The following is a 26,989-nucleotide window of genomic DNA, read 5'->3' as shown; positions in this document are numbered from 1 at the left end:
CGTTGAAGACCAGCAAGGTCAATCTTCAACGAGATCCAGGCCCGAATTTCAGAAAACAACTCTTACTCCTTGATCCAATATCTTCCGCCATGCACGTGTGGGTATCTTTGACGACCCAGAGCCCGAGCACCGTATGGTCAGCACCCTCTAGGATCCTTCCCAGGTCACCTAGCGCTTCACTCATAGGCCGCTTCTTTAGTTCCTCATCCACTGTACCGGAAGCTCACCATTTAAATCAAACTGAGGATGGTCAAGACCTCGGGCAACCTTGCTACGTGAGATGTCCTCTGTTGACTCTCCATCAGCTATTGCAACTTTATCAGATAGGTCTCCAAAACCTCATTCACAAGACGGTCAAAATGCTCCCCAGCATTCTTGACATAAAATAGTCATTTAAAAACAGGTCATAAATACAATTTCTATAAACGAAATCGAACTCTCGTCTTTCCACATTGTTCCACATCAATCCACATTATTTGATCCACATCCATTTCATATGTATTCCCATTCTCATCCAATCACATCATTTTCATCTCATCACATCTTTTCTCATTTATCCTCAGATCTCATCCACTCGCATTTACCCATATCCACATCTTTCCTCATTTATCCTCATCAGATCTCATCCACTCGCATCTACCCATATCCACATTTCATCACATCACATTCATTCACATCTCATCCATTCATATCTACCTCGATCCACATCACATCACATCATCACATCCATTTCACCTCACATCTCATTCATTCACATCCATCACATCACATTCATTCATATCCATCACATTTATTCTCATCTATCTCGATTCACATCCCATTTCATTCATTCACATCACATTCATTCACATCTCATCCATTCATATCTACCTCGATCCACATCACATCACATCATCACATCCATTTCACCTCACATCTCATTCATTCACATCCATCACATCACATTCATTCATATTCATCACATTTATTCTCATCTATCCCGATTCACATCCCATTTCATTCATTCACATCCCAATTCACATGACATCACATCTCAGTCATTCACATCCCGATTCACATCACATCCCGATTCACATCACATCTCATTCACTCACATCTATCCATTTCACATCACATCACCTCCATCCATTCACATCCATCATATCACATTCATTCATATCCATCACATTCATTCTCATCACCATCCCATCACATACATTCTATCCACATAACATCACATCACATCTATCCACATCATATCTCATTTATACACATCTCATCTCATTCATCCACATCCATCCAATCGTTCACATGCACGACTACCCACATCTATCCATACATTCATATCTATCACTTCACATCCACATATATTCATGTCACATCACATCACATTCTTTCACATACACATCCACATCCATTCTTTCACATCCACATTCATTCTTTCACATGCATCCACATCCATTCTTTCACATCCACATGCATTATTTCACATACATCCACATCCATTCTTTCACATACACATCCATTCTTCCACATACATCCACATCAATTATTTCACGTACACATCCACATCCATTCTTTCACATACATCCACATCCATTCTTTCACATACATTCACATCCATTCTTCACATACACATTCACATCCATTCTTCATATACACATTCACATCTATTCGTCACATACACATTCATATCCATTCTTCTCATACACATTCACATCCATTCTTCTCATACACATTCACATCCATTCTCATCCCATATCATTTATTTACATCCCGATTCACATCACATTACATCTTATCCATTCATTCACATCTATTTGATTCACATGATATCTCATCACATTTATTCACATCACATCTCATCACGTCTATTCACATCACATCCTATCCATTCATTCATTCACATCTATCTGATTCACACGTCATCACATAAAGGTAAAGAGAAAGTGGTTGAGCCCCTTGGTATGCCTGATATTTCTATAGGACATTCTCTTGGTGATGGAGAGTCTAGATAGTGGCTCGGAGATGAGCTGTGAGACCCCTTTGCTCCTTCCAGTATTCTGGCGTAAGACAGTCCTTTAAGAAAACAGGGTTTCTATGTAAGTTTTCAATTTGATTTTCTTTTGAGTACAAGAGTATTTCTTGAATCAGTATCCCCAAAACTTCTTGATGATTGGAATTCTTAATTTCATACCAGAATTCCTCGAATTCTATAACCTTGATCCACATATCAATTCAAAGGGTCTCAAACTTAGTTTCATATTTGGTGGAAATTTTGAGCGTATTTTTCTGAACTCGTCACACCTTCTTTCCTAGAAACTGACGAAAGAGTTTGGTCTTGGTCATAGTCAGATTCAAGGTTTGAGTCGGATAAGATTTTTCCTGAACTATCTTTCTCGAAAAGGTTTGATAATTCAGTTACTATTTTACTAAATTCCTTTCTTTGAATATTCACTTAACTGATTTCTAAATTAGTTACAAATTTCAATGAGGAATAAATTAATCATTTATATGAATATTTTGATCTCAATAGATTTCCATGAATTTTCTTTTTACAATCTGTGTGAATATAAAATGATAGAAATTTCTCTCTTAGAGTATTTAATTATTCATTTATCACATACTCATAGAATTTAAACATAGAATTTAAGAGAATTCTAATTTTGATATAATAATTCTTTATGCATCTATTAATGCATAAAAATCAACTTCAATGGGAATAACACTTTTATTTTAAAAAAAATCTTTAATGCATAAAATCAATTTTAATAAGAATAACACTTTATAAATAAAAAGAATTTCTTTATGCATCTATTTATGCATTAAAATCAATTTTTATAAGAATAACGCTTTTATAATAAAAAAAATCCTTTATGCATCTTTCTATGCATAAAATTTAATTTTAATAAGAATAACACTTTTATAATAATAAAATTTCCTTTATGCATCTTTCTATGCATAGAATCAAATTTAATAAGAATAACACTTTTATAATTAAAAATTTCTTTTATGCATAGAATCAAATTTAATACGAATAACACTTTTATAGTTAAAAAAATCCTTTATGCATCTTTCTATGCATAGAATCAAATTTAATAAGAATAACACTTTTGTAATAAAAAAAATTCCTCTATGCATAGAATCAAATTTTATAAGAATAACACTTTTATAATTAAAAAAATTTCTTTATGCATCTTTCTATGCATAGAATCAAATTTTATAAGAATAACACTTTTATAATTAAAAAAAATTCTCTATGCATAAAAATCAAATTTAATAAGAATAACACTTTTGTAATAAAAAAAATTTCTTTATGCATCTTTCTATGCATAGAATCAAATTTAATAAGAATAACACTTTTATAATAGTAAAAATTCCTTTATGCATCTTTCTATGCATGAAAATCAAATTTAATAGGAATAACACTTTTGTAATTTATAAAATTTTCTTTATGCATCGTTCTCTGCATAGAATCAAATTTAATAATTAATATCAGTGATATACATGCATATTCATAGGTGAATATGTACATGGAGTAATTAGAATATTTCTTTTAGATACAAAAATGGTGGGAATTACTCTTTTGAAATAACAACAAAACAAACCTTCTTTTTCACAAAATTTTGCCATAACCTCCTTCGTATGGTTGACCATTTCTCATTTTTATCTTTCTTTATTTTACTTAATTAGCCCAGTTTAGAATTATAGAACTCTAATCTACATAATTTTCTAAATTCAAGAGAGTAAACAATAAGAAGCGTTTAATTAATCTCTTAGTTAATCTTTCTAGGATTAAGAAAGGTTGAAATGTAAAGAAGAGAAGGGGATGGCCTTTTCATCAAAGGCATAGCATTTGAGTTTAATTCAATCATTTGCAAAACATAAAAATCAAGAAAACCATAGATTTTTCATTAAAATTTGTAAACAAAGTAAGAAAATAAGCTTACATGGAGCTTTTAAGCTCTCCTTTGGCTTGAGGGATTGAGGGTTCTACTACTGTTTGAAGTAAGAGTGGCCACACCAATTCACTTTGGAGAGAATTAGGCCGAAAACAATTGAATTAATAAAAAATTCAATGTAGATGGATCAGGTCAAGAGCAGAGTAACAGTGCATAAACACCATTAAGCTTTTACAAAGGGGGAGGCTTCTATTTATAGGAAAAAGTGAGCCTCTAACCAAGCAAACTAATTCTAGAATTTTCCAAATCAGTTTGGTCAATTTTTAACCATTTTTGGGTCAGTATCTAGTTTTGAAATAGGAAAGAGGAGAGATGAAAATATCTCATTTTATTGATTAAAAATTGGGGGTAATGATGAGAAAAAGGTGCCTACTTCATGAGGTAAAATCCCCACACTCAAGTGTCAAAATTCAGTTTTTTAATTCTTTTCTTTGGTCCTTAGTCCACTCTTCATCTTATGTGAGCATTTACTAATTTTGGGAGGGGGGTCTTTTATTCTTCAATTTATCTCCTCCCTACATTTGAATTAATCTTATTGGTCCATAGGAACCTTAATTGGACCATAATCCAAAAATTTCTGAAAATCTGGACCCTTAGGCTAAGGTCCTTCATACCTATTTTCAATTAATTCCAATTGCACATTGGAAAATTCTTTTTGAATTTCTGTTTTAGAGGAAACCATTTTAGACACTAGGAGGATTTTTATATCTAAAAATATCTCAATTTTGAATTACCTCCCTCTAGACAATTTTCTCTCGCCAGGCCAAAACAGGGTAAAACGGGATCTTTCTTTTATTTCAGAGAGGGGAATAATTATAAGATCAGAAGGGGAGGTTCTTACACGTGTACACCTCAAAAGCTGGAGGGAGGAATTTTACATCCTACCCCACTTAAAAAACGTGAGATGTCCTCATCTCGCAAACTAGAGGACAACTCTTTCCCTTAAGATCGAATTGATTATGGGGTTCCTTATAGTCTGGTCAACCCAACAAAATCCTGGGTTAAAGATCCATTATATAGAACTCATCATTAGATAACAATTCATTCAAATCATACCATTCATATCCTTAACACAATAATGGTCCATTAGATCGACATTTCCATCCGAACATTCCTCCATGGGAATTTCAATTATAGAGGTTTTTAATTTGTCATCCCTTAACTTGATCCACTAGGTGAAGTGTTAACAGTAGCAAGTTGTCAGCACAATCCACTAATCTCATAGTGATTTGCTGCAGTCATTATTGTCATTCCATTTACGAACTTCATCACAGGGACTCGTCCCATTCATCCTCATTGTGGTTATGCTTAGCTTATTGCTTTTTAACCAAAATTCAGGAATCATCATTTTTCAATCAGAATCCTAATCAGCTCATCAGTTCTTAACCAGAATTTTAAAATCATATCAACCACATTCGAATTCATCATCTGGATAGCATTTTTGCTTATAATTTCAAGGTCTTAGATTTACTCGTATATATACTGCCAGTAAAGAGCTGCAGTTATACCCTCGGTATATATGGGTAGTCACGGTCCTTCAAATTTTAAGGTGAATACCATCATGTCTAGGCCTCAAGCAAGTCACGGATTCCATACAATTGCGGTACATTTCAAGACCCAATTACCTATTTATGAATCTTCATTTATGAATATCAATTTGTATGAATTTCATCACACAATGACAACCTTTTACTACTACATAAATTTTTGACATTTTTGGTTTCTCGGTTGATCCACTTTAGCCAATTTGCTTTAATACTAGCTGAAAGATCCCTGTCCCCACCGCGCAACAAAATCTGGGGTGCTAGTAGGCGGAAGTAGCACTTCTTGTGCGGGGCAGGGTTCTTCACTTGGGGCCTCACCCACGTATATCCGGACAAGAGACTAATCCCTCAATTCTTCCAAAACTGAACCCGAAAAAACTTCCCTCGCCCGGAAAGCACGGGCGATTCGTCCAGGATATTTTTACTCTAACGTAGTCAAGAGCCTAACTAACTGAATTGATCTGATCGAACCCCTAAGTCCCATAGTCAGATCAAGGAAAAGAGTTGCACTTGGATCATAGAGACCCAATGCTTTTTTCCTCATTGAGAGGCAAAGCCATTGATTCTTTTCCATAGAACAATTTTTATCCGGGATTTATATCACCTATCGTACCATAACAGAATTGAGTCTCATTTTAGGGATCCATCAGTCCACCCTAACCCCATCCCATAGGTTAGCCAACCACCCAACCACTGTAGTGATGGGATCCATTTAAGAATTTGGTTAGGTTTTGTCCCGGGTACCAGGGAAAAGAGTTCCCTGGCCCCCTAGCCAGATATTCATGCAAACTTAAAACTAGTCACACCACTTACACACCCAATATGAAACTGCCTTTTTCACAGATTCAGCTGTCTTTAAAATAATCTTTTAATATAGTATCACTGATCAAAATCCTCCAAAATATCCAGTTGAATCCTAATTTCCAATTCTTCCTTCATCGGTGTACCTATGGCATCATTGGAAACCAGAACGCTCACCACCTGCCCACTCATCAGGGGCCTTTTCAATAGTTCCTAACTCATAGTACCCAGCAATATATTCACTTTAAAAATCAAAATGGAATCTCCGTTGAAGATCAGCAAGATCAATCAACAGATCCATATAAAAGAGCCATGGACTCATCCGTTGAAGACCAACAAGGTCAATCAACCAGATCCATGCCTGAGTTTCTGAAAACAACTCTTACTCCTTGATCCAATATCTTCCACCACGCACGTGTGGGTATCTTCGCCGACCTAGATCCCGAGTACCGTATGGTCAGCACCCTCTAGGATCCTTCCCAGGTCACCTAGCGCTTCACTCATAGGCCGCTTCTTTAGTCCCTCATCCACCGTACCCGAAGCTCACCATTTAAATTGGTCAAGATCTCGGCGGACCTTGCTACGTGAGATGTCCTCTGTTGTCTCTCCGTCAGCTGTTGCAACTTTATCAGATAGGTCTCCAATGACCTCATTCACAAGACGGTCAAAATGCTTCCCCAGCATTCTTGACATAAAACAGTCATTTAAAAACAGGTCATAAATACAGTTTCTATAATGAACTCTCTTCTTTTCACATTGTTCCACATCAATCCATATAATTTAATCCACATCCATTTCATATGTATTCCCATTCTCATCCAATCACATCATTTTCATCTCATCACATCTTTCCTCATTTATCCTCATCAGATCTCATCCACTCGCATCTACCCATATCCACATCTCATCACATCACATTCATTCACATCTCATCCATTCATATCTACCCCGATCCACATCACATCACATCACATCCATTTCACCTCACATCTCATTCATTCACATCCATCACATCATATTCATTCGTATCCTTCACATTCATTCATATCCTTCACATTCATTCTCATCTATCCCGATTCACATCCCATATCATTCATTCACATCCCGATTCACATGAGTCCATCACATGAGTCCATCACATCTCATTCACTCACATCTATCCATTTCACATCACATCACCTCCATCCATTCACATCCATCATATCACATTCATTCATATCCATCACATTCATTCTCATCACCATCCCATCACATACATTCTATCCACATAACATCACATCACATCTATCCACATCATATCTCATTCATACACATCTCATCTCATTCATCCACATCCACATCCACCCAATCATTCACATGTAGGACTACCCACATCTATCCATACATTCATATCTATCACTTCACATCCACATATATTCATGTCACATCACATCTCTTTACATCACATCACATTCTTTCACATACACATCCACATCCATTCTTTCACATACATCCACATCCATTCTTTCACATACACATCCACATCCATTCTTCCACATTCATTCTTTCACATACATCCACATCCATTCTTTCACATACACATCCACATCCATTATTTCACATACATGCCCATCCATTCTTTCACATACACATCCACATCCATTCTTTCACATACATCCACATCCATTCTTCACATACACATTCACATACACATCCACATCCACATCTATTCTTCACATACACATCCACATCCATTCTTCACATACACATTCATATCCATTCTTCTCATACACATTCACATCCATTCTCATCCCATATCATTTATTTACATCCCGATTCACATCACATTACATCTCATCCATTCATTCACATCTATTTGAGTCACATGACATCTCATCACATCTATTCACATCACATCTCATCACATCCATTCACATCACATCCCGTCCATCCATTCATTTACATTTATCTGATTCACATGTCATCACATAAAGGTAAAAAGAAAGTGGTTGAGCCCCTTGGTATGCCTGATATTTCTATAGGGCACTCTCTTGTTGATGGAGAGTCTAGTGGCTCGGAGATGAGCTCTGAGACCCCTCTGTCCCCTCTAGTATTCTGGTGTAAGATAGTCCTTTAAGAAAAGAGGGTTTCTATGCAAGTTTTTAGTTTGATTTTCTTTTGAATACAAGATCATTTCTTGAATCAGTGTCCCCAAAACTTCTTGATCAGAATTCTGAATTTCATACCAGAATTCCTTGAGTTCTATAACCTTGATCCACAGATCAATTTGAAGGGTATCAAACTTAGTTTCAGATTTGGTGGGAATTTTGAGTGTATTTTTCTAAACTGGTCACACCTTCTTTCCTCAAAATTGACGAAAGAGTTTGGTCTTGGTCATAGTCTGATTCAAGGTTCAAGTCGGATAAGATTTTTCCTGAACTATCTTTCTCGAAAAGGTTTGATAATTCAATACTATTTTACTGAATTTTTCTTTCTTTGAATATTCACTTAATTGATTTTTAAATTAGTTACGAATTTCAATGAGGAATAAATTAATCATTTATGTGAATATTTCGATCTCGATAGATTTCCTAAATTTTCTTTTTACAATTCGTGTGAATATAAAATGGTAGAAATTTCTCTCTTAGAGTATTTAATTATTCATTTATCAAATACTCATAGAATTAAAACATAGAATTTAAGAGAATTCTAATTTTGATATAAAAATTCTTTATGCATAGAAATCAACTTCAATGGGAATACACTTATATTTAAAAAAATCCTTTTATGCATCTATTTATGCATAAAATTAATTTTAATAGGGATAATACTTTTAAAATAAAAAGAATTTCTTTATGCATCTATTTATGCATAAAAATCAATTTTTATAGGAATAATATTTTTATAATAAAAAATTCCTTTATGCATCTTTCTATGCATAAAAATTAATTTTAATAAGAATAACACTTTTATAATAAAAAAAACTCCTTTATGCATCTTTCTATGCATAGAATCAAATTTAATAAGAATAACACTTTTATAATTAAAAAACTCCTTTATGCATCTTTCTATGCATAGAATCAAATTTAATAAGAATGACACTTTTATAATTTTAAAAAAAATTCCTTTATGCATCTTTCTATGCATAACTATCAAATTTAATAAGAATAACACTTTTGTAATAAATTTTTTTTCCTTTATGCATCTTTCTATGCAGAGAATCAAATTTAATAAGAGTAACACTTTTATAATTAAAAAAATTCCTCTATGAATCTTTCTATGCATAAAAATCAAATTTAATAAGAATATCACTTTTGTAATAAAAAAATTTCCTTTATGCATAGAATCAAATTTAATAAGAATAACACTTTTGTGATAAAAACAATTTCCTTTATGCATCTTTCTATGCATAGAATCAAATTTAATAATTAATATCAGTGATATCCATGCATATTCATAGGTGAATATATACATGGAGTAATTAGAATATTTCTTTTAGATGCAAAAATGGTGGGAATTACTCTTTTGAAATAACATAAAAAGCAAACTTTATTTTTCACAAAATTCTGGAAAATTTTGCCATAACCTCCTTTGAATGGGTGACCATTTCTCATTTTTTTCTCTTTCTTTATTTTACTTAATTACCCCAATTTAGAATTATAGAACTCCAATCTACACAATTTTCTAAATTCAAGAGAGTAAAAAATAAGAAGAGTTTAAGTAATTTCTTAGTTAACCTTTCTAGGATTAAGAAAGGTTGGAATGTAAAGAAGAGAAGGGGGTGGCCTTTTCATCAAGGGCATAGCATTTGAATTTAATTCAATCATTTGCAAAACATAAAACTCAAGAAACCCATAGATTTTTCATTAAAATTTGTAAACAAAGTAAGAAAATTAGCTTACATGGAGCTTATAAGCTCTCCTTTGGCTTGAGGGATTGAGGGTTCTACTACTGTTTGAAGCAATAGTGGCCACCAATTCACTTTGGAGAGGATTAGGCAAAAAACAATTGAATTATTAAAAAATTCAATGTAGATGGCTCAGGACGACAGGAGCAGAGTAACAATGCATAAACACCATTAAGCTTTTACAAAGCGGGAGGCTTCTATTTATAGGAAAAAGTGAGCCTCTAACCAAGCAAACTGATTCTAGAATTTTCTAAATCAGTTTGGTCAATTTTTGACCATTTTTGGGTCAGTTTAGCTTACTTTTTGGATCTAGTTTTGAAATAGGAGAGAGAAGAGATGAAAATATCTCATTTTATTGATAAAAAATTGGGAGTAATGACAAGAAAAAGGCACCTACTTAATGAGGGAAAATCCCCACACTGAGGTGTCAAAATTCAATTTTTTAATTCTTTTCTTTGGTCCTTAGTCTACTCTTCATCTTATGTGAGCATTTACTCATTTTTGGGAGGGGTTTCTTTTATTCTTCAATTTATCTCCTCCCCACATTTGGATTCATCTTATTGGTCTATAGGAACCTTAATTGGACCATAATCTAAAAATTTTTAAATCTGGACCCTTAGGCTAAGGTCCTTTATACCTATTTTCAATTAATTCCAATTGCACATTGGAAAGTTCTTTTTGAATTTCTGTTTTAGGGGAAACCATTTTAGACACTAGGAGAATTTTTATATCTAAAAATATCTCAATTTTGAATTACCTCCCAAAACAGGGTAAAACACGATCTTTCTTTTATTTCAAAGAGGGGAATAATTATAAGATCAGAAAGGGAGGTTCTTACACCTTTACACACCTCAGAAGCTGGAGGGAGGAATCTTATAGGATTGATAGACTCTTCTTCAGTCAGGCTTCATGGATTCCCCATACTCTAAGGGTTTTTGTTGACTCCAGCTCATCAGTCATCTCTGATCACATGATCAACCCATCTCTGAGGACATGCCTTTGAAGTGGAGCTAGGATTCTGCTGATTGGGAGGAAAGTGAATTTAATGAGTTTCCAACTAGGAAAATGAGAGTTAATAACCTCTTACTTAAGGATGATCTCTTTGTTGGCTACACTGAACAAGCGATTGACAGATTAAAAAAGAGAGGAATGAAGTGGAGCTGGGATTCTGCTGACTGGGAGGAAAGTGAATTGAATGAGTTTCCAACTAGGAAAATGAGAGTTAATAACCTCTTACTTAAGGATGATCTCTTTGTTGGCTACACTGAACAAGCGATTGACTTTAAGTTCATGGAGAATCTTTTCTAATGAGATGCAAGGGATCATTAGAGCTGTTGGTGGGAAGTTGAGAGCTGAAGACCATGAGCCCATTTTTCTAGAGAGAGGAGGTGTGAAAATCCTTAAGGGGCAAAAATGAGAGTCCATATTTTGCCTATGCATATTATTCCTTCAAAATAGTGGTTGCTAATTGAATAGCTGAGATCTACACTCCAACAATGACCCTGGACCATGACAGGTTGGGAGCGGGAGGCTATAAGGTGAAAGGTACTATGCAGATAACCATGAGATAGTCGGCGAGCTGTGGGAGGTCGTGAGGTAGTTAACGACACCCTCGTGAGGTTGCCTCTACAAGCTATACATCCATATGTGAGCATGTCGTGTCGTCACAGGCTACTCATCTGTCTATGGATAAGGTAATGTGAATCAAGGCAAGGCCATGTAGATAAGGTGCATATGGTGGACAACAGTTCGATTCAGTGAGCCACCAAGCATTCAACGACCACATGCACCCCTCACATGGTGACATGTGCCCCCCAACCGCTAAATCTTAGAACCCTTAATGCACCCCACATGTAGATGATTGGTATTAATCAAGATTATGCTGGATAGGTGTCATCTCCAGATGGTGTCACGCTAGTGGCACACTCTTTAGCCTTTAGGCATTTTTGGGATTTATAGCATTCATTTCCATTTTTTCCTATTTACACACTTTTTTGGGTGGAGGAAAAGGTGGAGGAACTTTCCTATATATATGAGGCATTGTAGTTCATTTCTAATGAAGTTGGCTAGTGGTTCATTGATGAGTTCATGAGTACATTGTCTCTTCTCTTATCTCTTCTTTCTCACATGGTATCAGAGCAAGGTGGTGGCGCACATAGAGCCTCCTTATCCTTCTTCCTCTCTACCTCTAGTCCTCTTCAACAACCCCGCTTTCAATTGCGTTTTTCATTCTTGATTATCTGCTTAACAGATGCATTTTTGAGGATTGTGCCCATGAGACCTATTGGAATCATCGTGCTCTACAACTTTGCAAAAAAAAGTTTTCGTAAATTCCTCATCGTTTTTGAGTTATTCTTCGCAGACTGCCTGTATATGCAGAATTTCTGCTTGCATTTTTTGCAGAAACCCTTACTCATCATCCTTGAACTCATTCAATGATGCAAGAGGCTTCAAACCAGCCCCTTACCATCCTCTACAAGTGTGTTTTTAAAGCACTTCAATCCGAGTCCTACAACTCTACTTGCGGTCAAAACATTGCCAACTAGTTTTCCCTACATGCAGTAGCGTTTTTTTGGAGGCTTCTTGTGGAGAGATTTCTTGGCTGCGTTTTCATCATCAACTTCAGCCCTCTTCATGGTGTTTTGAGGTACATATTCATCCTCTTTTCTACACCTTTCTACCGGCTAAAAATTCCACTTTGCTACACACTTTGTGTTTGCGTTTTTGTGGACAATCAACTCCTCCATACTCCTTCTACCTAAGGCTACATTCTCAGCCCTCTTTTGGTGGTTTCTACGGAGTCTATTGGTTCATATATCGGCTGCGTTTTGTGGCTGTGTTTTTGCACTATCTTTGTGCATATTTTGGAGATACTTCCTTGGTGGATAGCCTATCTATTGGCTGCATTTTTGGAGGTACGACACTTCTTCCCTTGTGTTTTTCCACCCTCCTCTCCCTATGGGATCTCGGAAGTCCTCTACTCTAAAAGACAAAGGCAAACTTGAAGATATTATGGATCCTACATCTCCTGCGTGACGGTTGGACCGGCAAAACTACTACAACCGAAGTTGGTGCAATTCCTTCTTCGGTAGCTGCTTCTACTTTCTCTTTTCTGTCATGTCCATTACCTTCTACGGATCCATACACTCTTTCTTCTTTGTCCTTTATGCCTTCCTATCCACATACTTCTATGCCCTCTATGGTATATCCCCCTACATCATCTATGCCTTTTATGGCAACTTCATCTACTATGATTCCTTCTTCTACTACTTCCACTACTACTCCTCTCCCCACTCAATCATCTCAGCCCTTTAACCCATTCACTCAATCTTTGAGCCTTCTAAGTCTTTCCGATTCACAAAAGCTTACCCCAAAAAACTACCACACTTGGTCCTTGTTTATGCAACTTCTTTTGGAAAGTGCCGGGGTGTGGTCTATAATCACTTCTCCTCATACGGTGCCTTCTCAATATCAAACCTATATGGATGCACGGGCCAAAGCTTTACTTGTGCATGGCATGTCTACATCGGTTGTGTCTCAATTTCTCTCTACAAGGAGTACGGCTCAACAATTATGACACGCTATACAAATGCAATATGGAAGACTTTCAACGGTTAAAATGGCTAAGTTGGAAGAAGATTTGGATAAGCTTTCTATCTCCGAATCCGACAACATAGTTGGAGAAGCTTGGAGAATTCAATTGAATCAAGCGGCAACTTGAAGAGTTTGGTACATTGGTAAGCAATCCGGTCCACAAGCTACTTGGTAAATTGCCTTCTTCTTTTGAATCGTTCAAAGATAACATCTTTCTTCGAGCTCCTTTCCCTTCCTTTGAAGAGACTATGGGTCTTCTTCATGATAAGTGCCTTACTCAAGCAAAACAAAAAGGACTCGGCTTTTGTAAGCCAAGGCAAGGGCAAAGGCAAAGACAAGGGGAATGATCAACGCAAAGGCTCTAATTCCAATGCTAAAGATTCTTCAAGCAAAGACGACAAGAACAAATCAAAGGATTCTTCCAAGGAGTGCACTTTCTATGGTCGTAGTGGCCATACGGAGGATCGTTGTTTTGCTAAGAAGGCGGCATCCAAGAAGATAAAAGCTGAACTTGAATCCAAATCTAAGGGTTCTTCTACATCAACATCTTCTCACGACAAAGACAAAGACAAGAAGGAAGACGGTAATGCCAAGATTGCATATGTTGCTATGTCTTCTACTTCTTCATGTGACACATCACTTGTGGTAATCAAAGATCTTGATACGCATACTACGGATGAGTGGATTGCCGAGGTGCTACCTCTCACATGACGAATAGTTCTTCCTTATTGGAAAACCATAAGTCTATCTCTTCATCAGTACACATTGGTGATGCTTCATCTCTCCCTGTGATTGGTATTGGTGATGTTTCTTTTGGAGATACTATCTTACGTGATGTTTTGCATATGCCTAAGATGTCTGCCAACTTATTTTCTATCTCTAAGGCTACTTCTAAAGGTCTTGGGGTTTACTTTGATGACGAAGTGATTGAAATCATAATAGACAGTCACTTTCTTGTGTGGCACATGGTTATCAAAATGCTGGGCTTTATCATATAAGCTCTTTTACAGCACAGTTGCCACCACATGAGTCTCATCTTCATCAATTGTTTGCTTCTCCTAAAGCGCTTGTTTCTAATGAAGATAGTGATCTATGGCATTTCCGCTTTGGCCATGTTCCTCTTGCTACTTTGCAACATCTTGTTTCACATGACATGGTTACAGGTCTACCAAAGCTTCAGAAACCTCGCCATCATATTTGTTCTTCTTGTGCTCAAGGAAAGCAACATCGAGCTTCTTTTCCAGAGGAGGCTACTCATAGGGCCACATGCATACTTGAGCTTATTCATGTTGATCTTGCAGGACCTATGGAAGTACAATCGCTTGGTGGATCCAAGTATTATATGCTTCTTGTGGATGACTTCTCTCGCAAATCATGGGTCTATTTCTTACCTAAGAAGTCTGATGCTCTTTCTCAAATTCTGAATCACCTTGGATGTTCATCTACTCCGACACTCATCTACTCAGATTCACAGAGTGCTATTGCTTTAGCCAAAAATCCAGTTATTCGAGGATGATCCAAACACATTGATGTTCATTTTCATTTTGTTCGTGATTGGATTTCTGAAGGTCGCATTCAGCTTGAGTATTGTCCTACCAAAGATAATGTTGCTGATTTGTTTACTAAGCCTCTTCCTCGACCTACCTTGGATTATCTTCTTCAGTGCGTTGGCGTTGGTCCTCCCATCTGGACCTGAAGAGGAGGTGTTGGATAGGTATCATCTCCAGATGGTGTCATGCTAGCGGCACACTCTTTAGCCTCTAGGCATTTTTGGGATTTATAGCATTCATTTCCATTTTTTCCTATTTACACACTTTTTTGGATGGAGGAAAGGGTGGAGGAACTTTCCTATATATATGAGGCATTGTAGTTCATTTCTAATGAAGTTGGCTAGTGGTTCATTGATGAGTTCTTGAGTACATTGTCTTTTCTCTTATCTCTTCTTTCTCACAGATCATAATGATGTTTTTAATAGAGATTAACTATAATTTGTAGGATGATGAGCTCTCACCTTGAAAGACCTTATTTTTTGCTTAATTGAACTACCCAAGTTCTCTTGCTTATGGCTAGTCCCTAACTAAAGAATAGAGTGTTAGTTGGGAAATCAAAAGAAGAAGATGGAGGATCACTCTCAGTTAGTGGTGTGTTAGTACTATAAAGTTTCTCCCTCCATTTTACCTTGTTTTGGCTTAGAGAGAGATAATCCAAAATTGAGATATCTTTGGATATAAAAATCCTCCTAGTGTCTAAAATGGATTCCCTTGAAACAAAAGTTCAAAATGAACTTTCCAATGTGCATTAGGAATTAATTGAAAATGGTATAAGGGACCTTAGACTAAGGGTCTACATTTTCATTATGGTCCAATTAAGGTTCCAATGGGCCAATTAGATTAATCCAAGTGTTGGGATGAGATAATTCCAAAAGAATAAAAGAAAATACCCAAAAATGATTAAATTCTCACATAAGATGAAGAGTTGACTGAGTACAAGGTTTATTAGTTAACAATTATGAGATATTACTAAAAAAATGAGATATTTTAGAATAATGATGCATTTTTTACACCTTGGTAAGGAAAGGGGGACTCTTGAGATAGGCGCCTCTTTCATATATGTGGAAGGGTTTTTAATTCAAAAAACTTGTGATATTTTTATCTCTCCTCTCTCTTGGATCAAACCAAATAAAAAAGGGAGCCAAACTGGTCCAAATCTTATCCAAATTGAGTAAAATTGAACCTGGGAAATTCTAGAACCTAGTTGGACTTGGTTAGTGGCCTCCCTCACCTATAAATAGACTCTCAGTCATTTGTAATGGGATATTGGAACTATACCATGCCAGTCTTATATTAAAATAATCATGTTTTCTATTATCCCTTCAATTTTCCTTGCTCTTGGGAGCTTGGAGCTCTCTCTCTCTCTACAACAACGCTTGGAGTTGCTCTTCTCCTCTTGGTGGACCAATTAATTGGTCGGGGGCTTCACTACAATTAGAGAATCAAGCCAAAATTGGAGGTAAAATCAAATTTTATGGTTTTTTCAATTATAAACTAGAGATTAAGAAAATGATATTTTCATGATTTTTTAAAATAATGGTAAATTCTTTTAGATTGTTTATGAGTAGTTGAAAACTAATCTAAGTCATTCTAAATGAGAAATGGATTATCCTAACAATTTGGGAAAAGAGGAATGTTGAAATTAGCTTAATCTAGTGTGATAATCATAGTTATGTTTAGTTTTATGGTTAAAATTATGATTTAAATTCATAGTTTGATTTTAAACATAAAAGAGGAACTACTATCATATTTTCATTACAAGCTTTTATTCTCTTAGAAAAAATAAAAAATAAAAAATTAAGAATTATTAGTATAATTGCAGAGTGAAGCTATGGCAAAATTTTCAGAAAATAATACATATCTTATTTCTTTGCATAATGCTAAAAGAGAACTTCCTACCATATTCTAGGATTAGACATCCTATACAAAAATAATGATTTTCATCATATTCATTAAGAGAAAAGAGTAATTTTTTGGTTAATTTATTTTCATACAAAAAGAGGAATTCCCATGATATTTGAGATCCAAGCAATTAAATGGTGAAAGAGAAATTTTTGGTAAATTTATTTTTATGCAAAAAGAGGAATTCCCATGATATTTGAGATCCAAGTAATTAAATGGTAAAAGATGAATTTTTGGTAAATTCATCTTTATGCAAAAAGAGGAATTCCCATGATATTTGAGATCCAAGTAATTAAGTGGTAAAAGAGGAATTTTTTGCATAATTCAAATTATGAGTATTTATCAAAAGTTAAATTTTGAGTATTATTATTTTTATTGAGAAATATGGGTAGAATTGATTTTTGTAAATCCCATGAATCTTTTATTCAAAAAGAAGAATATTGAATATATTTTACTTGAGAAATTTGAGAAAGAATATAAGTCAATATTGGATAAAGTGGGAAAAATCCCATTCCCATGAAAAAAGTGGGGCTATGGTAAACTCATCCAAAAGTTTGTCAAAACATATTCATGTGACATATCATTGGAAAGAGCTTGAAAAGTAGAATCTAGATCTACTTTGTCCGACAAATTTGGAGTTTGCATGTTCAAGTTATGGCCAAAACAAATTTTTTAAATACATTCCCATTTTGAGAGATTTTTCCCATTTTATCTAATACTGACTTATATGAAAATATCCATTGAAAGAACTTGGATAAATCTTATTCAAAAAATAGAATCTAGAATCCTTTTGGGAGGATCGAGGATTCAATGAATAAACGGAAGTTTAGAATTAATTCTCATTAATGAAGCTTAAGGAATGAAATACAATACTTAAATGCTCTTTTTGAGTTTTACTATTGAATTCTGATAAGTTTATTTTCTCTTTTTAAACCTTCAACAACACTCTGATACGTAGATTCAATGGGATTGAGAAAAAGTACCTTTAACTAGGCCAAGCAATTGGCAGAAACTTGGAAAAGTCCTATCAGTATTTGAAAGTAGAAACCGGTATTAAAAGCCGATGTGATAAGATGTGATGTGGAGCTGAATGAATGTGATAGGATGTAAATGGATGTGATGTGATTCGATGAGATGTGAATGTGATAAGAGGAGATATGAATGTGATGTGATAAGATGTGAATACTATGTGATAAGATGTGAGTGGATGTGAGTGGATGTGATGAGATGTGGATGAGATGTGATGTGATGTAAATAGATGTCGATGTGAAAGTGATGAGATGTGAATGAGATGTAATGATATGTGAATGGGTGTGATGTGATATAAATGAAAATGAATGAGTTATGAAGTGATAGTTGTGTATGTGAATGAAGGGATGAATGTGATGATATCTGAATGGATGTGGTGAGATGTGAATGGATGTGATGTGATGTGGATCTGGTTAGATATAAATGGATGAGATATGATGTCGGTAGATGAGATGTGATGTGGGTAGATGAGATGTGATGTGATGTGGACCTGGGTAGATGAGGATGGATGTAAAGTGATATAAATAGATGTGAACGTGATGTGATGATATGTGGATGTGATATGGATCTAAATAAATATAGATAGATGTGATGTGATATGAATGGATAAGATGTGACGTGATGAGATGTGGATCTAAATGAATATAAATGGATGTTATGTAATGTGAATGGATGGATGAGATGTAAGGTGGATGAATGTTATGTGATGTGGATCTAGGTAGATATGAATGGATGAGATGTGATGTGAATGAATGTGATGTCATGTCATGTCATGTGGATCGGGGTAGATGTGAATGGATGAGATGTGATATGAATGGATGTGATGTGATGTGATGTGGATATGGGTAGATGTGAATGGATGAGATGTGATGAGGATGGATGTGACATGATGTGATGAGGATCTGAATAGATGTAAATGGATGTGATGTGGACGAATGTGATGTGATGTGGATAGATGCGATGAGATGTAATATGACATGATTGGATGAGAATGGATAAAGGATGATGGAAATAGATATGTCTGGATGTGGAATAAGCAAAGTGAATTGATTTGGAACAATGTTGAATGAGCAAAGTGAATTGATTTGGAACAATGTGGGAAGATAAGAGTTCGTTAAAAACTATATTTATGACTTGTTTTTAAATGACTGTTTTATGTCAAGAATGTTGGGGAAGCATTTTGACAATCTTGTGAATGAGGTCGTGGAGACCTAAGTGACAAAGTTGCAAACAGCTGATGGAGAGTCTCGCGTAGCAAGGTCGGTCGAGGTCTTGACTAGCCTCGATTCGATTTAAATGGTGAGCTTCCGGTACGGTGGATGAGGGACCAAGAAAGCGGCCTATGAGTGAAGCACTAGGTGACCTGCGAAGGAGCCTAGAGGGTGTTGACCATATGGTGCTCCGTGGGTTGCCGAAGATACCCACGCGTGCATTGAGGAAGAAAATGGAATAAGGAGTTAGAGTTGTTTTCTGATCTCGGGCATGGATCTGGTTGATTGGCCTTCCTGGTCCTCAACGGATGAGTCCATGGCTCTTTATATGGATCTGTTGGTTGATCTTGCTGATCTTCAATGGAAAGTCCATCTAGATTCTCTTACATGATTAGATTTCTAGGTACTATGAGCTAGGAACTATTGAAAAGGCCCCTGAGTGAACAGGTGGTGTGGGTTCTGGTTGCCAATGATGCCATAGGTACACCGATGAAGGAATGATTGTAAATTGGAATTCAAGCTAGATATTTTGGAGGATTATGATCAGTGTTACTATGGTTTCATTAAAATATTGTTTTAAAGACAGCTCAATCTGTGAAATAGACACTTTCATATTGGGTGTGTATGTGGTGTGACTATCTTGAAGTTTGCTTGAAGTGTCGGCTAGGGGGCTTGGGAACCCTTTTTCCTGGTACCCGGGGAAAAACATAACCAAATTCCTAAATGGATCCTATCACTACAGTGGTCGAGCGGTTGGCTTACCCATGGGATAGGCTGGTCTGATGGATCCCTAAAATGAGACTCAATTCTGCTAAGTTACGATAGTTGAAGTAAATCCCTGATAACCCTTATTCTATGGAAAAGAATCAATGGATGTGCCTCTTGATGAGGAAAAAAGCGTTGGACTATATGATCCAAGTGCAAGTCTCCTCCTTGATCTGAACATGAGACTTACGGGTTAGGTCAGATCAGTTTGGTTAGTGATGACCTTGACTACGGTAGAATAAAATATCCTAGAGGAATCGCCTATGGGCGAGGGAAGTTTTTTCTAGGTTTGGTTTTGGAAGAACCGAGGGATTAGTCTTTTGTCTGGATATCCGTGGTGGGTAAGGCCCTGAGTGAGAGGCTTTGCCCTATGCAAGAAGTGCTACTTCCACTGCTAGCACCCCAATTTTTGTTGCGTGGAGGGGGCAGGGATCTTTCAGCTAGTATCAAATGGAATTGGCTAAAGTGGATCAACCAAGAAGCAAGAAATGTCAAAAATTTATGAAATACCAGTGTTAGGGCTCTACTTACAGTACCATAGATTACTTTACTTTGTTTTAGTTTTCAAGTTTAGCAATTCCTTTTTGTAAGTCTTTTTGCAAAATACTTTATTCGGACTTTCATTATGTCTTGGGGACATTCCGATGAAGGAATGCGGTTATAACTACTTGTAACTGATGCGGGCTTTTAATCAGCCGCACTATTGTGTTTTTGATATGATGAATTAAGGAGTTCCGTCTACGTTCTGTAATGGCATTTGGACTCATTTCTGTCATCTACATGTGTATTTTGATTTCAGTCTTACTTATATGTATCCGAATTAGGTTTAGTGTGAAAGTCTGATTTGAGTCAGGAATATACACTGGTGATCCTGGGGGTTTCTACTTTGAAAAGGGTAGATTAGGAACAAACCTAGCATTTTTTGGGGATAAGAGGATTTTTTCTATATGGATGGGTTGCTATATGATTTCCAAAACTCGGTAACACATGAGGAGGAAGTAAATGCTTATGCAAAAATATTCTTCAACCAAAATTTCTCTGATCTTCCTAGAGATATTATCTCCATCATCAGGAAGAAGGTCTGGATTCATCAGTTTCGGGATTTGAAGGCAGAAGGAGAATCATATCTAGGGATTTGATAGGCAAAAGGAGAATCATATCTAGGGATTTGATAGGCAGAAGGAGAATTATATCTAGGGATTTGATAGGTAGGAGAATCATATCTAGGGGTTTGCAGTATGTCCTGAATGCTCATTATGAGTATTTGTTTTTATCAAGGCATTCTTGAAGCTTGGGGTGATGCACGGAATGCATGAGTGAAGAAGGCAGAAGGGCTTCTAGGGTTTATTTCACAAGATCACGGTCCAGAGGTGGACAACAAGAAAATGATTCAAAGGACAATGATTCAAGTCAGTTAGGAGGACAGTCCGCAAGAACACCGGAGGACTGGGCAAAGGGGTGTTGCTCAATTGGTGGGTGTCACTGCGGTACGACCATTGATTTCAAGGAAGCGGTTACAGTTTGATCCTCTTCTGGTAAAAGGAAAACCTAAACCTAAGGTAGTTGCAATAGCACTCGGAATGGCACATCAAGGGGCAATCGCTGATCTCAAAGTCAAGTTCGAAAAGTTCAAGGGGTTGAAAAAGAAGGACCCCGATTGTCATGTTGCTGAATTTGAAGCAGCTTGGCAGGCTAGCGGACTGGCTGGAGTATATGGTGAGGCTGACAAGATGCATCAGTTCGAGGCTACTTTTGGAGGAAAAGCTATTGAATGGTTTAGCCATTTTGCCCCAAATCACTTTGCAACATACAATGATTTGAAGGGAGCATTTTTGGCTAGGTTCAAAAAGGAAAAGACACCGAATGATGTGTTGCGCAAGATAAAGAGAATTGAACAGAAGAAGATGTTGGTGCAGGATTATGCTCAAAAGATTACCCAATTAGTTAATAGACCAACCCCAGAAATGTTAGCTGGATACTTTTTGAAGGGTTTGAGGAAAACCATAAGGTTTGCAATAGCCAATGTGGATGTGGCTGCTGCAGGAATGGATGATCTAGTAGAAACAGCTACTAGAGTGGAGAAGAGATATGGTACATTGAAGGATGACTCCGACACTGATTCGGACAGTGATTCAGATTCCGAGTCGGATTCCGATTCAAATGATTCTAAAGATTTTGATTCAGATTCAGATAGCTCTGATGATAAAAAGAGCAAATCAAAGAAAAAGAAATCTAAAAATAAGAATAAAAAGACAAAGAGGAAGAAAGACAAGAAGAAGAAAAAAGAGGAGGAAAAGATCAAGACAAAGAGGAAGAAGCAAGACAAAGGAACTCAGGAATTGGATAAGTTAGTAGCCAAAAAGATAAAAGAAATAGGGATTTCATCATCTGATAAACCTCACTGTCATATTTGTGAGAGGGATGGTCATCTAACATCAAAATGTTAGTATAATCCACGGTATAGAGGTCTAGTTCTAGATCGGATTCAGAAGCAAAGATAGGAGTGTTGCGTGACGAGTGGTGATCAATGCAAGGATGCAACACAAAGATGGAAGTAGGAAAACAAGAGACTTGACATTCTTATTTAGGGCTCTTGTAGAGAGTTCCAAGTTGTAGGTGAGTGTGGGAGTGGGCTTGAGAATAATCCCACATGGGAAGTTTTGGGAGTTTTAGGAGTTTTAGTATAAATAGTGGCTCATTTGAGAGCTCACACACACATTGGGCTAAACTCATGCTTGAGCTCTCTTGAGACTAGCTCTCCCTCTTGTTCATAGAGATGCAAGCTCTTCTCTCTCCCCATCTACACTATTGTATGAGCAATGCTCTTCTAATTCAATGCAATGAAATGATGTTTTTTCTCTTCTCATCTCTATTCTCTAGTATGCATGCTTCTTTGTTGATGCTTGTGGATTCTCAATTAGGCTTTGTGTGGTAGTGGATTCAAGCTTAAGCTTCTCCATAGCTTGTAGCTTATCCATGGGCAAGGCATTGCTTGAGTAGTGAATGAGAATGCATGTTTATTTCAAGTTCCATTAAGCTTCAAGGTTTGTGTGCATGCTAGGGAAGTAAGTGCTTGAGAATGAAGTGTGCTTTGAGCTTGTGTGCTTATGAGTGAGCTTGTGTGTGCATTAGCTTAGCTTTCTTCTTGTATTGGATGCATGAATGAGTGGGATGATGAGTTAATGAGCTATGGTAAGATTGAGCTTGTGTGTGTAAAGTCTATGTCAAGGTAGTGGTGTTCATAGCATTCTCTCCCGAAAGGGATGAGCTTCCATGCACCTAACCGGGTTGAATCCCCCAGCGATGAAAGGAGTGTTTATCATTCCATTGGTGAGCTAAGAGCGTAGTCTACTTGTCCATATTGCATACGTAGGGAGACGACGGTCTTTCCATTACACTAATTATGCAAAAAATTACAGAAATTTAAAAAAAAAAGAATATGCAAAAAATATGGACTCCAAAGAAAACACATAATTTACAGATTTTTTTATTTACTATTATTATTTTTTTTAAAATACAAAAAACCTAAAAATTGCCTAGTATGCAAAAATTGCAGATTTTAAAAAATTAAAGACTAACAAAAACAAAAAAATCAAAAAAAAAAATAAAAAAAAATCAAAATTGGACACTGCAACGTGCTAAAAATAGCTATGCATCTACGCTCGCGAACAATACTAGGGGGACGTAACACTAGTGCACCATCTAGGGTAACCACTCAAGGGAGCGGCACTCAATCGATTGTTGGCAACTTGGAGAGAATTCTCGAGACATCTTCGGAGTCTCAAACAGAGAGCCTCTCTCAAGAACCGAGTGTGATATTTCAATGGACATAAACGAGTCATTTGGCATGAATAGACCATCCACACCCATTGGTATGGCAGATTCTGCTAATCCATTTGAAATCCCAAATGGGGAGTTGATTGACAACATGAGACTCCATTTCTTGTATACAAACGCGCATGGCAGTGAGATCTACAAAGATCCAATGAGCCGGTTTGTTATTAAAATTGCAAACATTCATTCTGTGTTTGAGCCAACACTATGGGTAAACTATCAAGACGATATGCACATGGGTAGAAATGGAGTACGCTATGAGGTCACCAAAAATCCTGAACAAGTGGATGCTTTGGGTGTACTTCAACCTAGCGCATAAGCAAAGCAGAAGAAGGAGCTTCCATCGGACCCAAATGTGCCAGGAACATCGCGCAGACCTAGTATGCCCATTTCTTTACTTGAAGAATTGTTTTCTGACAGGAATTGGGAGGATAGAGAAAGAACGGGAAAAGAAAAAGAGACCAAGAAAAACCCATGGGACATAGTAAAAGAAATTCCAGTAGTTAAAATCTATCAAGACGACCCAATTAAAGAGGTTTATAGGGATGTGGTAGAAACCTACTATGCGACCACTAAGCACCCGAGCTTAGAGCTTCCAATCACGCATACAATAACTGTAGAGCATCTAGAAGGTTTCACGAAGCGTGTTCATGATAGATGGGGGAACGACTTTAGAACCCTTGAATGGCCAGAGGTTAGGGAAATGACATGGAAAGGAAGGCCCCTTTTCACTGAGGTGTCTACCTTAGACACAGCACGTCCAGATGAATCTGCCTTTCGAGGAGAAACACTAGCACCACCATGGGCTAGAGCCCCAAGTGTGGCTCGACCAGCACCTTCCATGCGAACAACTGCTGCTAGAGGACAAGATCTTCCTCTTTGTGATGTTAACTCCATAATGGCCTCACATCCCTCTTCATGATAAGCCTTTGAATAGTCTTGAATCTCATCATGACATAAAACTCCTCGCATAACACCATCAATCCCTTTGTGATAAAGGAAATCATCAATCAGAGCATACCTCATGGCTCTCTTGACAATTTCTTTCCTCTTTAAAGCATCCAAGCTCTTTCTTGCAAAACCTTTAAGAAGAACATGCTCTCATGAAGTGTCTCTCTACCTTGATACAAAGGCTCCTCGACTCTTATAGCATATACATCTTTGATAAAGACTTGCTCTTCTAATTCATGGGCTCTCTTGTTGTCATCCATGGATACATGCCATATTTGAAAAGCTTGAAAACTGTTAAGAAGCCTTCTTATCTTTGAAAACCAGCCTTTCATCTCATCTTTGTTGACCTTCCAAGTGCCATGTACTTGTCTAATGATGAGCATGGAATCACCTTTATTTAGGCTTTTCACTTCTCTTCTTTTGCATTCTTCAAAACCCAAACATAGGCTGAAATATTTAGCCTCATTGTTGCGCTTTACCTCTACCTCTTGGCATCTATACCATAGCTCTTTTCCTTGCTCATTAACAAAAACAACCCTTGATCCTCCTTTGCCAACACTTTTCTTAAAATATCCATCAAAAAACAATACACCATCAATGTCTTGCAACCCCTCATGCTGCAGGTTAGGACTAGGTACAATCTGCATCTCAACATCCTTGACAGACCTGGGCTTTACCTGAGCTTCCTTGTAGTATAGGTGAGCATATCAACCATGTGTACTCTTACACTATCCTCTTTGATGAAACTCATATCAAACTCTTGAAAAGCCATAATCCAACTTTGTACATTTGAATTATCACCTACGTATCTCATGACATGGGGCAAAAGACTACAAGAGATAAGTACCACAAAAGATCTATAAATTAAATAAGATTTCATCCTTTTAGTAGCATAAACAAGAGTTCAAATAAACAACTCAACAACCTCATGCCATGACCTCTCAATATCAACCATCGACCAACTAATGTAGTAGATAGGCCTCTGTATGATTGCTTTGTGCCTTTTTGCATAAGCATTGCTCCCACTGTATGCTTTCCAACACTAAGGCTCAAGTAGAATACCTAGCTCCAATCTGAGGGCATCATGAGAGGAAGAGTAGAAAGCATATTCTTAATGTTCTCAAAAGTATTATCCTCCACTTGAATCCACATGAAAGGATCTTGCTGACTAGCTTTTTGTAAAGGGTAAACATGCTCTGCAAGCATATAAAAAGGTCTGGCCAAATACCTGAGCTTTTGGAAAAAACTTATAAGCTCCTTGGTTGAATTTGGGATTTCCATCTGTAGTAGACTTCCCACTTTTGCAAGATCTAGAGCTATGCTATTCTCACTAACTTCATGACCCAAAAGTAATACCCTGGCCCTTGCTAGTTTGCATTTAGCAAGATTGAGTTGGGCTCCATCTTCATCAAGCCTTTTAAACACCATGTCCAACCTCTCCACATGTGTTCATCTATCACTATAAACACAAAAATCATCCATAAAAATTCTAACAAAGGAGCCAAGATATGGACCCAAGAACCCCATCCACCCACAACTTTGAAAACTGGCATATGCATTAAAAATCCCAAAGGAGGGCATAACCCTGAATAAAGCACCCCACAAAGGAGTGATAAAACTGGTCTTCTTAGGGTCTTTTGGGGCTATCCTAATATAAGAATAGCCACTAAATCCATCAAAAACTGAATATCTCTCATGCCTTGCAACTTGGTCTAGTATCTCATCCTGAAATGGGAGAGGATAATGATGCCTCTTTGTGGCTACATAGGTTTGTAGTCCACACAAACCCTCCATTTATTACCCTTATTAGGTACAACGACTACAGGGGAAACCCACTCTGCATCATCAATCGGGTATATAAAACCAGCTTGTAACAATTTGGTGACTTCCATCTCCAAAACTTGTCTCTGAATAACACCTCGCCTCCTTAGCTTCTAAGCTCCTGGTTTTGCACCTTCTTTCAGCTTTATCTCATGGGCCA

This window comes from Cibotium barometz, chromosome 27 (assembly GCF_041138505.1).
Source record: "Cibotium barometz isolate CiBa-2024 chromosome 27, ASM4113850v1, whole genome shotgun sequence".
Lineage (NCBI taxonomy): Eukaryota > Viridiplantae > Streptophyta > Polypodiopsida > Cyatheales > Cibotiaceae > Cibotium > Cibotium barometz.
This window is presented reverse-complemented; position numbering follows the sequence as displayed.